We start from the raw sequence: 15,346 nt of genomic DNA, 5'->3' as shown, positions 1-15,346 counted from the left end.
CCAAGGAATATGGCTGACCACAGCAGAATTCAATTCACAAAAAATTCAAAGAGTGCCTCCTAGTACCCTGGCATTCGGCTAGGTCTGAGACACACAGGATGTATAAAGTGTGGCCCCTGACTTCAGGGAACTCACGATCTAATAGAAAAATTACAATATAGGGTCAACACCTTCCTTTAGAATAGTGGTGACACTGGGGCACCTGGGTGGCTCAGTCGTTAAGCGTCTGCCTTCGGCTCAGGTCATGATCCCGGGGTCCTGGGATCGAGCCCCGCATCGGGCTCCCTGCTCCGCGGGGAGCCTGCTTCTCCGTCTCCCACTCCTGCTTGTGTTCCCTCTCTCGCTATGGCTCTGTCAAATAAATAAATAAAATCTTAAAAAAAAAAAAATAGTGGTGACAGTTTATGGAAGGTTTCCTTGTTCATCATGGAGTGGAAGAACAGGGACACCAGCTGCAGAAACTAAGCTTGTAGAGGTTAAGTGACTCATCCAAGATCACTCAGTAAGTGGGAGAACTGGAACTAAAATCCTTACCTTCCTCTAAATTCAAGTCTGGTGTCTCTTCTGTTACCCAACTACAAAGCACCATAAATTACTGGTGTTGCCTGCTGAGCCATCCTGACCAACCCCTATTTCAAGACGCATTCTTGGTACTGATCCTCGTTTTAAGTTTTAATTCACCCCACACAAGGCAGAATTCATAGAAGGCACCATAAGCCCCACCAATGGCTCAACTATTGCTCCACCATGTTGAATTCCTAGATTAACTCTAACAGCTATGCCTTTGTATGTATGAACAGTGGATAAATTGCAGAGTTGAAGAAAACAACATTAATACAACTGCCCTCTTTTTCCAATAGTAGTTCAGTCTTCTATAGGGCCTTCATGTGCATCCAGATCGTTGCTAACCTGGATTATAAACCATTAAACACCCAACCTTGACCTTTAAGACTCTACTTGACAACTACCCCCTGCCTACCTCTCCCACTCCACCCTCACTATATCATTCCTCTAACATGCCAAGCTCATTCCTACTTCTGGGCCTTTATCCTTGGGGGCCCTTAGGACTTCACATGGCTTATCCCTTCACATCCCTTAAGTGTCTGCTAAAAAGTCTCTTCTTCAGGGAAGCCTTCCTCAACCATCCCTTCCAAAATAGCTTTCCCAATCTTTGTTCCCTAACCCCGGTTTAATCGTTTTCTTCATTACCCAAAATCATGTTTTTCCCAGGCATGTGTTTATTTACTGACAATCTGTCCCATCAGAATGGAAGTCCCATGAAAGCAAGGACTCTGTTTAGTTCATAGCTGTATCTCTAGCGTCTGGAACAGAGCCTAGCACATAGTGAGTACCCAATAAGTATCGGAAAAATAAGTGGATAAATTAATTCGTTCAACACTTACTATGGGCCAAGTACTGAGCGAGGCTCTGAAAACACAGAGCTTTAAAAACAAACCAACAAGCCAAGACAATGTTCCTAGCTGTGAGTTCACAGCTGAGAGAGGGAGATGCCTACAGAGGTGGCCAAGGCCAAGAGTGTTGGAAGAGAGAATACTCACGGTGTTCTGGAAGCACAGAAGAGGGAGTGCTGCCCCACCCCCACCCCACTACTTGACACTGAGGAACCATAAGCCCTGCCCTGCTGGAGACAAGGGTTCCACAATGACACCAGATGGAGAACTTAATCGCATCATTTCTTTATGCTGGGTATGTGACTCTTCTGCTCAGGGAGCAGTCAGAACCCACATAGAAGCTTAAAACCATTAAAAAATATTTTTTCCATTTTTAAATTGAGATGTAATTGACATATAATATTATGTTAGTTTCAGTCATACAACATAACGACTCAGTATTTGTAGATGTAGTGAAATGAGCACCACAATAAGTCTGGTTAACATCCGGAGTGCCTGGGGGGCTCAGTCGGTTAAACGTCTGCCTTCGCCTCAGGTCATGATCCCAGGGTCCTGGGATCGAGCCCCACATCGGGCTCTCTGCTCTGCGGGAAGCCGGCTTCTCCCTCTCTCTCTGCCTGCCACTCTGCCTACTTGTGCTCTCTTTCTCTCTAATACAGAAATAAAATCTAAAAAAAAAAAAAAAAGTCTGGTTAACATCCATCACCACAAAGAGCTCCAAGTCCTTTTTCCTGTGATGAGAACTTTTAGGATCTACTCTCTTAGCAACTTCCAAATCCACAATACAGTATTATTAACTATAGTCCTCATGTTGTGTGTGAGATGCCCAAGACCTACTTGTTTTTTATCTGCAGGTCTGCACCTTTTTTTTAAAAGATTTTATTTATTCATTCATGAGAGAGAGAGAGAAAGGCAGAGGGAGAAGCAGGCTCCCAAGGGGCAGGGAGCCCGATGCGGGACTCGATCCCAGGACTCCAGGATCATGACCTGAGCCGAAGGCAGACACTTAACCATCTGAGCCACCCAGGCACCCAAGTCTGCACCTTTTAACCACCTTCCTGCATTGCGCCCACCCCGCACCCCAACTCCAGAAATTTTAGAACAATTTCTGAAAAGTCTCTGTTAGAGATGCTCCTGGTGCCTGAGGACTCGGAATGAAGAGTTTCTGTGTAAAGAAAGGATGACAGCACAATGGGATTGATTTTACATAGTTTGGAAAGGGAACGGGGGCAGAGAGGGACAGGCATGACAGCCCCCAATTTGCAGGTGGAGGGATTGGGTGCTTTGTTTCCAGAAGCCTTGCTCAGATGCAAAGGCTTCAGGAGCCCTGGCGGCCCCAGTCTGGCAGGCCCACCAGCTGCAACATGTCAGTCCTTCCCTTTATTTACTGAGGCTGCTGAGAAAGACAAAAAGGCGGAGGGAGATGCTTTGTGAAAGCTGAGACTGAAATATTGATGAGGGACAGTAATTGCACATCCCCGTGACAGGATAGGAGCCGCGGCTGCCGCTGCCGGGGAAGTTTCTCTCGGCACGTCAAAGCTGGTCCTTCCCTGGCTTCAGATGGAAGTGCATGCGGAGCCAGCTCCGGGCCTATGCACAGGCGGCCCCACCACGGAAACACCCTCCCTACTCTCCTGCCCTTCCACTTGTCCCTCGGCAAGTCGACGCCACCTCACCCACGGAGCCTTCTCTGACTGCCACAGCCTGCGCTGGCTTGGAGCCACAGAAAACCTGCAATGTGAGAGCCAGCAGGAAGTTTCGAGACCAAGCAGTCCAGTTCCCACATTCTCTGGGAGACAAACCCAACGTCCATGAGGCGGAGTGACCTGGCTTCCATGTCCCTCTCACACGGCTTTCCTCCCACCATGCTCACGGCTCCTTCTGTGGAAAGGTCCACGCTGCCTCCCTACTGGCTGCTTCAGTTCACTCAGAGAACATTCCTTCCTCGGCGAGCTTCCTTCAAGGTTGAGCTCTGCCCCCCCGACCACCTGCATTCCCCTCCAGTCTCCTCTGCCTCTCACCCCTCCACCAGGGCCTGTGCGCCCCAGGGCTGTTCCATGAGACCCATTATGGCGCCCAGAGCCCACTCTTGTCCCTACAGATCCTTCTTCTCCCAATGCTCACCATGCCGGCCTGATCACCCACATCCCTGCTTCAGATCCTTCAACAGCCCCCCACTCCTAGCCTGGGACCGAGTCCAAAGTCCTCAGCAGGGCCATAAGCCCTCCATGAGCTAGCTAGTCCGGCCGCAGGTGTCTCTGCTGTGTGTGAGCCCCACCGCCCCCTCTCTGCCCACTCCCGCCTTACAGCTGTCTCCCTTATTGTGGGCGAGCTTGCGTTCCCCAAAAAGATAACGTTCAAGCCCTAACTGCTGGGGACCCATGAATGTGACCTTATTTGGAAAGAGGATCTTTACAAATGTAATCAAGTTCAAAGGAGGGCATACGGGAGTAGGGTGGGCCCTAATCCCTTGACTGGCATCCTTATAAGAGAGAAATTTGGATGCAAGACATGAAGAGAAGACGCAACACACAGGGAGAATGTCACGTGAAGACAGGGGCAGAGATTGGAGGGATGCATCTAAGAGCCAAGGAATGCCAAGGATTGCCAGCAATTGGCAGAAACTAGGAAAGAGGCAGGGTAAAGATTCTCCCTTAGAGCCTCCGGAAGGAATGGACCCTCGATTTCAGACTTCTAGCCTCCAGAACTGTGACAGAATAAATTTCTGTTGTGTCAAGCCATCTAGTTTGTGGAAATCTGTTCCAGCAGCCCTAGGAAACTAACCTTCCCAACACCCAGACTCTAAGACTGGAGAACCTTCCTTCTAGCTGTCCTATAATCTCTCAGTTGGAGAGATGGAAAAGAGAGGCTTTGGAAGTGACCCTGGCTTCTAATCTTAGCTCCAGTGCTTCCCGGCTGAGTCACCTGGAATAGGATCCTTAAGGTCTGTGAGCCTTGGTTTCCCCTCTGTAAAATGGGGCACCATGCTATCTTGGGTAATATGGATAATACACTTAACTAATTTGCCTAGAATAGAAGATAAATAAGCACCGCTGCTATTACTACGACTCCTCTTTCTGGGAGGTCTTTCTCGTCCTTCCAAGGCTCATCCCAGGAATGTCCTCCACACACTGCACCTCTGAGATCCCGATGAGTGCAGCCACCCATGCCAAGTGTTCCAGGATCTGCCTTCCCCCTCCGGGCCCCAGTAATCCCTTCTCCCTGGGGCAGGGCTCCTTTCTGCCCAGCAGGCTCCCCCTGCCCAGAGAGCAGCAGGGAGATTGGACCTCCCCAGAGACCTCCTTTGTGCGCCTGCTAGCCCCCAACCTGTTGCTTTTAAGACCAGGCCCCTCGCCAGCTCCATCTGCCTCAGCGACAAGCTGTTTAATGGAGCGAGAGTTGGCTCCAGGGAAGACAATGAATTTTAATGCTCCCAGACACAGCAGTCAGATAGAACCCAGCCTTCCAGGCATGGTCCTGAGGGGCTTAGACATTGTGGGGCCCAACCGCTGCCTCCACACCTGAGCTCCAGGTAGCTGGGTGACTTGTCCAAGGTCCCACAGCTGGCTAGTGGCAGTTAATTCCAAAACTAGAACCAGCTGTTACTCTGAGTCTGGCAAAGGACAGCATCGTCGATAAAAGTTCAAAATATGCAGAGAGGAAGACAGGAAGTGAGAGGGAAGGAGGACAAGGGAGAGGTGTGTACCACCAGTCTAGAAAGTGAGCAAAAGATTTCCTCCTGGGTCATTCCAGATTAGTGGAATTCAACCCTTAAGTCTAAAAAGTGAAAACCCTATTACAGAAATATATTTCCCCCTCCTAGGGATCAAGTCCTCCTTACCCTACTAATCTTCACTCCCCATTCTTCCACAGATACTTCTTTCCATGGGGTCCCCTAAAAGAGAGGGCCAATGACCATAATGTAGCGATATCAAAGGAACAGCTTCAAAAAAAAAAAAAAAAAAAAAAGGAACAGCTTCCCTACCCTCCTCCCGAGAGTAAGCCGCAAGGTGAGCAGCACCTTGATTATGACCTGCCTCCCTAACGTGGCTGGGATTGGAGTTTCCTACCCCAAATGCTTAGCATGAACAAAACACACTGGCTGGGAACCTGAGACAGCCCCACGATGACACTGAACTCTACGTGCCTAACACAGCATTGAATGAACAAACACTGTAGCTGAGCCCCAAAAAAGAAGAAGACAGCCAAGCAAAGACCCAGGGGAAGCACGGGACGGATGGGACAGGAAGGTCCTGGGGCAGGGACAAGCTCAGTGTTCACATCTTTTTTTTTTTTTTTTTTTTTTAGTTTTTTTAATTTATTTATTTGACAGAGAGAGAGACCGCGAGAGAGGGAACACAAGCAGGGGGCGTGGGAGAGGGAGAAGCAGGCTTCCCGCCAAGCAGGGAGCCCGATTCGAGGCTCGATCCCAGGACTGTGGGATCATGACCCGAGCCAAAGGCAGATGCTTAAAGACTGAGCCACCCAGGTGCCCCTCAGTGTTCACATCTTGTCTCACCAAAACGGCATCTAGTCTTAGGCCTGGTGAGCCAGGGTATGGTCCCTGGACCACCAGCACTGGCATCAATCAGGAGCTTTTCAGAAATGCAGAATCTCAGCCCAGCCCCAGCCCTACTCAATCCGGTTCTGCTAAATTTTAATGAGATGACCTGCTGATTCGTATACACCTTGAAAGTTCGAGAAACTGGTCTACAGCACTTGAAAAATGCTTGTCAAATGAATGAATGAATGAATGAACGCCCTGCAGATCAAATTTCCACCTTCAACTGCACCCCTCCCAGCACCCAGACAGCCTCCCCATCCCTGGCGGGGGGCAGGGTGTCAATTTCACCACCCTGTAAAGCAGGCTGACTGACGACTGTCAGCACAACGTGAGAGTGGACCACCAGCCCACTGCAGGGTCAAATCACCCCACAGGTGTCCCACATTGTCTTTCACAGCCCCGATCTGCCTCCGCTCCACCCACCCCAGCCTCACACGGAGCTCGGGATTCCATGACTCGTCCCCAAATGGCTATCAAACCCACAGAGCTTAGCTAAAAATACCCTTCACACTTGTTGGACCTCCCCACCATGAAATCACCTGGAGGAATCTGACAGCTGTAATAAAGAAAATATGTAAATCCAGCCTTCCCTTAGACAGGGTGCCCAGCGAGGTTACGTTGGCACAGCGCAGGCCAGGAAAGGAGGGGTGAGTCATGTCCCTTCTTCCTGCAAGACCTCAAAGGGACTGGAAGTGGGTAATTCCAGGAACACGAGCAAGGCTTTCGCGGCGTGGGGCTGAACGACTTCTAACAATCTACAACCAGCACGTGCTTACAAAAGCAAGTAGACACTAGATAGGTGACCTCCCTCCTCCCAGCCCCAGGGAATCCCACTGTCAGCCTTTGGAGAGGTTAACACCTACACATGGGTCTAGGAGGTGTTGGTCTGACCCCGCCCCTCCTCTGAGTCTCAATGTGACAATACCTTGGCACAGCATGCAATTGTACGTTACTCTTTCCCGCTGCAAGTCTGTCGGGAAATCACATTTGTAAAACCAGGAACTGTTTTCCTTTCTTAAGAGAGCTCTCACAGTCTGAGAGGAAATGCTAGTGAATCCCAACGCACACTTCAAGGTAGTAGAGTAGGTCGCCTTTGAAATAAGGCCAAAGCCTGAAAAATTGCTGAAAACTAACCTGTCATAGGTCTCAAATGGGGGTTGTCGGCACTCACCTCATTTTCCTCTTTATCCAGACTATTAGAAGGATGGAGGAAATAAGAGAAGGAAAGCTTTAGCAAAGTCCGGGGGCGGGAGTGTGTAGTTAACCTGTGGCCAGCCAGCCAGCCAACACAGGTCATGCCAACACCATGTCGATAGGAGCTCCAGGGGCTGCACCGTCCAGGCAAGAGCAGTGATGTCATTAAAGTGGCCTGAAGACATTCTCTGCCTCCTTCAACCTTTGATTCCTCCCCATATTTACCCCACATCACCACCAATGCAGTGAGGGGGTCTGAGGTCCCCCTTTTGCTCCCCACTCTAATTTCAGGTGCAGAAAGGTCTGGTAGCATAACAATACTATGCATTATCACCCACGTGGGCAAGCAAGAGGTTTCTATTCCATTTCTGACCCCTTATGACAGCGACTGGCAAACAAAGGCCTGCGGGCCCAATCCTCCCCACGGCCTGCTGTTGTGAACAGTTTCACTGGAAGACAGCCACGCTCATTCATGCACTTTTCACCTGTGGATGCATTTGCTCTACAGCTGACAGCATATGCCCCCCTCCAAAGCCCTAAGATGTTTCCTACTTGGCCCTTTAAGAAAAAGTCTGCCAATCCTGCCTTAGAAGAACCAGGAGATGATCACAGCAGAGTAAAAGTATGTCTTTTCCATTTTGCTTAAAGAAAGATCAAAATATTTGGCTGGTGACCGACCCTCCAGATCTTGATCTCTAACTTAAAGCACGTCTGACTTTCTAACGCCAAAGGACGGACCAAGTGGGATGATGCCAGCTGACCCAGGAAAGAACACGACAAATAACAAAGAACCAGCCCTGCCCCTCTGCTGTGGCCTGCAGCTTCTAGCTAAGAAAAGCCCGAAGGAACTGCGACTTCCACCAGTGTTCCCCTGGGTATCGGCTCAGAACCACTGAGGGGGGTGCCTTCTAATTCGGTTTCCCAAAGAGTCCGAAGGGGTCAGGTAGGGACCAACTCTAACTCCCAGTGTGCACTACGCAGCCTGCTGAGAGATTATGGCCTCTTCACTGTCCCGGCTCTTCCAGGCATTTCTTCGAGTGGAGGGGAGTCCTCATTTCAAAACACAGTCTGGGGGCGCCTGGGTGGCCCAGTCAGTTGAGCATCTGCCTTCGGCTCGGGTCATGATCCCAGGGTCCTGGGATTGAGTCCCGCATCAGGCTCCCTGTTCATCGGGGAGTCTGCTTCTCCCTCTCCTTCTGTCCTTTCCCTGACTCACGCTCGCTCTCTCTCTCTCGAGTAAATAAATCTTTAAAAAAAAAAAAAAAAAAAACCCACAGTCTGGGCTTTCAGCTCTTCATCACTCTCTCCGTCAACTGGATACACAGAGGAGCTTAGGCTTCTCCATCACAGGGAGTCCTCGGAACAGAATCATCCATCTCCTCACATCTATTCCTCCTCTGCCTCTGCTTTTCCTCTCTGGACCTCTGATGAAGTGGAACTGGGTAAATCACTTACAATCTTTTTTTATTTTTTTAAAGAAACTGACACCTGGATATAAAATCTGCAAAAATTCTAAAGATGATACAGAAATATCCCCCCAAATAGTTCTTGCCTTCTGTCCCCGACAATGGCCCCAATTTTGGCATCTTCCTTTATTATATATTTTCCACCCGCCAGAGGAGTACGATAAGTCTGGATGGCGGTGTGAGCAATTTGCCCAGAGAGTATGTAAAGAAGGAAACTGACCTCATAAGGAAGGAATTTTGCAGTAGACACCCCAGTCACCCCATCCTCCCCACCTTGCCCACCACCACAGCCAGTCCTCACCCCGAGCCCACGCAGGACTTCACAGCCCAAATGAAGTGCAGTGAATCTGCACACTGGGAGCACTTGTTTTCTCTTCTGGATGCTTTATTGCCATCATGTTTTGATTTCCTTTCTTCCCACCTCATTTATCACTGTGCTTGGTATCTGGTTGAGAAAACCAACCGTTCTACTGAGAAGGACAAGGTCAGTTTATGATGTCTGGAGTGTAGGGCAGACACAAAGGAAGGCAGGGAAGAACTGCATAATTTTGATGATAGTGGGGCTAGTTAACTTGGCTGTAAAGGCAGTTTGGGTGTCTGAAAAATAACTCATTCTACTTGGAAAGTCTTGCCCTTTTGGACACTCTTGGTTGCCCATCCAACAGCCATCCTTCAACACCGACAACTGCCTGACTGTGTTCAGAGACACAGAGGGCGCAGCTCTAAAGAATGACACACGAATGGTCTACGCCAGTTCCAACACGTTCACCACATGCCCCACCCTTTTGTTCACTCCCCCACCTCTCCTGCAGCTAGAAAAAGCCAGTGTGACCCAGTTCTGCACCAGAAGGTGTGAGAAGACCCCTGGGAAGGATCTGGGGCAGAACCTGGCACAGAGAAAGCCCTCAATAAAGTTTAAGTATTATTATTGTTATTATCATCATTACTACAATTCCGTTTTTTAAGATTTTATTTAATTATTTGAGAGAGAGAGAATGAGAGAGAGAGAGAGCACATGGTGGGGGGGGAGGGTCAGAGGGAGAAGCAGACTCCCTGCCGAGCAGGGAGCCAGATGCGGGACTCGATCCAGGGAACTCCAGGATCATGACCTGAGCTGAAGGCAGTCGCTTAACCAACTGAGCCACCCAGGCGCCCTACAATTCATTTTAATAGAAGCTTTTCTTTCCTTTTCTCCTTTTTTCCCTGCATCCCTCTGGTGGTGAGCCAACGCTGGTTTGGATTCATTCATAAGAGTTGACTGTCAGGGCGCCTGGGCGGCTCAGTCCATTAAGTGTCTGCCTTCGGTTCAGGTCATGATCTCCAGGTCCTAGGATCGAGCCCCACATCGGGCTCTCTGCTCAGCGGGGAGCCTGCTTCTCCCTCTCCCTCTGCCTGCTGCTCTGCCTACTTGTGCTCGCTCTCTCTATCAAATAAAGAAATAAAATCTTTAAAAAAAAAAAAAGAGTCAATTGTATGTGTCTCTTCCCAACAATGAGTTCAGTGATATCACGTAGGTAACTCGAAATCAGCCATGATGGGGATATTTACACCACAGAAATTGGCAAATGCTACAAATCAGGACTTTTTCCCCCCCAGAGAGCTAACAGTTAAATATTTACCAGCATGCTATTTCTACATGCCTCCCCGCCCCACTTCCCCTCTTTCCAACCATCCATCTCCCTATTATAACCAGTGAGTACCTACTGTATGTAGGGCATTATGTTGGGTTCTCCTTGAGAACTCCAAGGTGAGTAAATCATTGCACAACCTTCAGTGAGTTCATAGTCTAGCAATAAATTTGTATCTGTGAAGATACATTTGGCTGCAGGTAACAGAAAACCCAACCAGCAATGTTCACTTAAGAAGGTCTGGAGGGAGGCATCCGTTTGGCCCCCTGGCAGAGTCAAGGATCCCAATCATTCTTGTCAACCACTCTTTGCAGATTGACTTTTCTCCTCATGCTCATCATCCCATGTGTACAAGAGAGCTGTTATAGTTCTAGGTATCAAGATTGCATTCAAAAGCAAGAAGCAGGGACAAGGCCTTTTTCTTCTTATCAAGGAAGAAAATCATTTAATCCTCCTAACAAATTCATGAGGTAGCTCCTAGAGCGATTCTCATTTTACAAATAGGGACACTGAAGCCCAAAAAGATTAAATAATGTGCTCAAGGCCACACAGCCAGAATATAAATCCAAGCATTCTCCAGAGCCTGTGCACTGTGCCAGATATATCATAACTAGAGATGCATGCTCTGGGGAGCGAAACCACACCATCGACTGCTTCATTACACGGCCTTGTACTACCGTCCACTGTCATGTGCACCCACCTTCCAGCCCAAGAGGTTTTGTTGCTCAGGAATGGAAATCCCGTTTCCTCATTCTTCTATGACCCCCACCCCAATCATGAACAAGATATCAGGTGCTTGGACTTGTTAACTGACATGCACCCATCACAGCCCTAAGACTATCCAACCTGAACAGAAAACCCTACCAGTCCTGGCGCCAGCAAGCCTGCATTGGGCACCCTCCTGTTCCAATTACCCACTTGAAAACCTGGAGACTCAGGCTCCAATCCACTTGGCAAGCAGACCATCTTCTTGGACTATCTGCCTATAACTGCTCACCACCACCACCTCCCTTCTGGGGCTGCTTTCCTTTGTACTCTGCTCGCTGCTTGGGAAGATCTTATGATCTGTACCCTCTTAATTGTTCCCCCAACACAGAAAGTTCCAACCCCAACTGGCATCCCCACCATAAACTGCTGGTATTCCTCCCCAGATGCATCAAGAGGAAAAACATTAGTATTTGCTAGAGTGAGCCAAAAGACTTTTGATTACACTATTATTAATAATTTTTTTTTAAACAGAAGAAGTAAGGTCTCTACTTGGTTCTCTGGTGTCTCTACGACATACGCCAGAATCAGAAATCCTGCTCTGCAAAGAAAGTCATCTGGTTTGGAAATCTAAGTACCACTTAACTAGTGCTTTGGAGGACACAGTTGCAAAAGGCACAGCCTGGGGCTGTATCTGTCATGGCAAGTCTGGGCTCACACCCTGAGCAGGTGCCAACTACCCAAAGGGAACACGGCTGGTCCTAACACCACATCTGTCTTGACTTTTGCTTTTGGACTTTTTGTTTTCCTTTGTTTTTGTTCTGTCCTAAAGAGAAAAGAGATGGAAAGACCGAAGTAGCTGCAGGAACCTACAGGAGCCTGACATGATGGAACTTTTCCTTCCGCCCTGGAAAGAAAGATCACCAGGGGCTGCACACACCCCTTTCTGGGGGCTCCACTTCAATTCCGTTTTCAATATGTGTTGAATCAAATACCAGAGCTTTCTAAATGGGCACTCTGGATTGCTCAGAGTGCCTCTGGTATGTGAGCTAAGAACTTGGGAAGGAAAGCTAAACCTCTTAGTGTCCCTGAAAAATGGAAACTATTGAGAAATAATACTGACCACTTAGGGTTCCACAAGCTCCAGCAAGTCACACTGTGGCTCCCCATCTCTGGTGAAACAGGTACATGCATGCTTGGGCTCTGGAGCCAGAACAGCCGGCTTGGGATCCTGCCTCTGTCACTTACTAAGTATGATCTTGGGTGACTTTCTTAACTTTTATGTGTCTCAGCATCCTGAGTTCTTCTATCCCCCTTCAGAGCACCAGTAAGAGGAATAAATTCGTAAATTTTACACACAAGATACTCAGAAGACAACTGACACAGTTGTGTTTGTAATTGGGGTTACTCTATTATTGCTATTATCTGCCTCACCAGATCTTGCATGAACTATGGAAAATAACAAATTTAGGACACAGAGTTTCCATTCAATAAACATTAGTTTACCTCTCAAAAAAAAAAGTTAAAAGATTAACGATCAAGTATCTTCATAGCCATTTTGTTCTATAGTTAAGTGTGCTCAGCCAGGATTTGTGCTCCATTCTAGGGGATTCTTGCCTTCCACAGAGATGATCCAAGCGGGGAATCTTGCCTTCCACAGAGATGATCCAAGCAAAGAGGACCACTGTGGATCCCTCCTGGGGGCCTCCCACTTCTCAGAACAAGGATACCACACCTGCTGGATCTCAGAGCGACACCTCCCCATTTTTCAGCTTCAGGCAAAATGACAGCACGCGGCTAAACCACACAGTTGCTGTGGGGAAGACCAATAACCACCCAATAGAAATTTACCATAAGTGAGGGTGCCTGGGTGGCTCAGTTGGTTAAGCGACTGCCTTCAGCTCAGGTCATGATCCTGGAGTCCCGGGATCGAGTCCCACATCGGGCTCCCAGCTCGGCGGGGAGTCTGCTTCTCCCTCTGACCCTCTTTCCTCTCGTGCTCTCTATCTCTCATTCTCTCTCTCTCAAATAAATAAATAAAATCTTTAAAAAAAAAAGATTAAAAAAAAAAAGAAATTTACCATAAGTGATTAAAATGGGAGGGAGTAGAAACGGCCTCATGATTATTTTAAGAAACCCAAAAGAAAAGCAACCGATCCGTTACCTCCAGAGAAGGATTCTGACCACCACAGCTCATTATTTCCAGCTCAAACTTTCGGTTTCGACAACACCAAAAGAAATTGTGTCCCTTACCCCCGCTTCTCCCTACCAATCTGTTAATCTCTCTGCCGTTGACATGGGGCACAGTCCCTCTGGTTTAACGAGGCTCGTTATTTTCAGAGAAACCTGTCCAGGGAGGTTAGCTGACCAGCACCTTCTTTAGAACCAGGAAGGTTCTCTTCAGAAATCCTACTTGCGTACGTTAATCAATTTTTCTCATACTTCTCAACTGGTGCCAGAAATAACTAAAGAAAGATTATCGATAACCAGCCCCTTGGGTGGAATCTGTCGGTTACTGAGGCGGGGGAGGGGAGGTCGGGGAGGAGGTGGGAGGGGGCGAGGAAAAGTATGAAGCGACTTCAGTGATTGTCACTCTGTGCTTCAGGATGCCACTGACAGATCAAGTACATCAGGCAGGGCTCAGCCAAACGTGTTCACTTCCCCTGACTCAGACTTCCAGGCTCCTGTAAGACTGAGCCAACTCCAGGCTAGGGAGGAGGAAAGGGGGTGGGGAGCCATGCCATATCCTCAGAAGAACACATTTTAAAGGCATTTAAGGTTAGAAAAGATCACCACTCCCAGGGTGCCTGGGTGCCTCTGTCGGTTAAGTATCCGACTCTTGGTTTCGGTGCAGGTCATGATCCCGGAATCCCAGACCCGAGTGGGACCCACAATCAGCAAAGAGTCTGCTTGTCCCTCTCCCTCCCCATCTGCCCCCTGCAACTCACATGCACTCTCTCTCTCTAAAATAAATAAATGAATGAATCAGGAAGGAAGGAAGGAAGGAAGGAAGGAAGGAAGGAAGGAAGGGAGGGAGGGAGAAAGGACAAACGAACCACCATTCTTCTTCTCCCATTCACACACAAAACTCACGAAATAGGACATGTTGACAAAATACCCGTCCCGCTCATGTAAAAGCTGGGAACCCACCTCGTATTCCTCCCCTACCCAGCCAACCCCTTTGTCCATGAGGACCTCTCAGAGACAACGCCAGCCTCAACTTTCTGCAGGGCAACAACCCTTTTGTGCTCCCAGAATGTTCTCAAGGGAACTTAGGTCTCCTCTTACCCCCTTCCCTGCCATTGGATCCGAAGAGTTGAATTTATTTTTTGAATAGGTGATGAAGCCACACAGTATCCCCCCAAAGCCCCCCCAAAGGCATGAAAGGTTGCATACAATGAAAATATGCCTTCCGTTCTCCCCCACAGCTTCCCGAGGCAGCCGCAGTCTCTCCACAGATGCTCACAGAACATATACTGGGTGCTGGAAACCTGCTGCCAGCCCTGGGCTGCAAACCTTCTCACTGATACCAGCTCCCGTGTGTCCCTCCCGGAACGGTCTGTGCTTACAGGCCTGTGGTGCATGTGTTGGCTACGTGGATTATCTCTGTCTATATTGTGGTAAAACAGACCTAACACAAATTTGACCATTTTAACCATTTTTAAGCATACGGTTCAGAGCCATAAATATTTACCTCGCTGCTAGAATATTCACCTTGCTGTGCAACCATCACCACCATCCGTCTCCAGGACCTTTTCATCCTCCCTAAACTAAAACTCCATACCCATTAAACACTAATTCCCCCTTCCCTCCCCACCCTGACGCCCTGGCAAGCACTGCTCTCCCTGCTGTCTCAAGAAAGTTGACCCCCGCCCCCAGGTACCGCACATAAGTGGAAGCACACAGTATTTGTCCTTTTGTGACTGAGGTTTCATTTATCATAACGTCTTCACGGCTCATCCATGCTGTAGGCTGTGTCCCAATTTCCTTCCTTTTGGGGGCACCCAGCTGGCTCAGTCAGTAGAACACGCCACTCTTGATCTCGGGGTTATAGGTTCTAGCCCCATGTTGGGTGTAGAGATGACTTAAAAATAACATCTTTAAAAAAAAATAATTTCCTTCCTTTTTAAGGCTGTATAATATCTCACTGTGTGTATATACCACCTTTTGTTTATCCGGTCATTTCTTGACGGACATATGGGCTGTTGCTACTCTTTGGCTATTGGGAATAATGCTACTATGAACATGAACATATATAAATATCTGTTCAGGTCCCTACTTGCCATTTTTGGGGGGTAACATACCCAGAAGTGGAACTGCTGGATCATATGGTAATTCCACACTGACATTTTGAGGACCTACCATACTGTTTTCCAT

General features: G+C 48.4%; 1 protein-coding gene across 6 annotated transcripts in view; it reads right to left on the bottom strand.

Annotated features, from left to right (window-relative positions):
- The window catches only part of CHST11 (carbohydrate sulfotransferase 11), a 250,240-nt gene that overhangs the window by 167,154 nt on the left and 67,740 nt on the right, over positions 1-15,346 (bottom strand). The window contains exon 1 of one of the 6 annotated variants that reach the window (XM_088025309.1): positions 5,254-5,272. The exons of the other annotated variants lie outside the window; for them this stretch is intronic. The gene's annotated coding sequence lies outside the window, so the exon portion shown is untranslated. Of the gene's footprint in view, positions 1-5,253; positions 5,273-15,346 lie in introns of those variants that run through there. 6 annotated transcript variants of the gene reach the window in all.

The sequence above is a fragment of the Eumetopias jubatus genome, unplaced genomic scaffold, assembly GCF_037043125.1.
Source record: "Eumetopias jubatus isolate StellerSeaLion01/CBP00866 unplaced genomic scaffold, mEumJub1_p1.0 scaffold_8, whole genome shotgun sequence".
Classification (NCBI taxonomy): domain Eukaryota; kingdom Metazoa; phylum Chordata; class Mammalia; order Carnivora; family Otariidae; genus Eumetopias; species Eumetopias jubatus.
The sequence above is the reverse complement of the archived record's forward strand: the minus strand, read 5'-3'. Positions and strand labels throughout refer to the sequence as shown.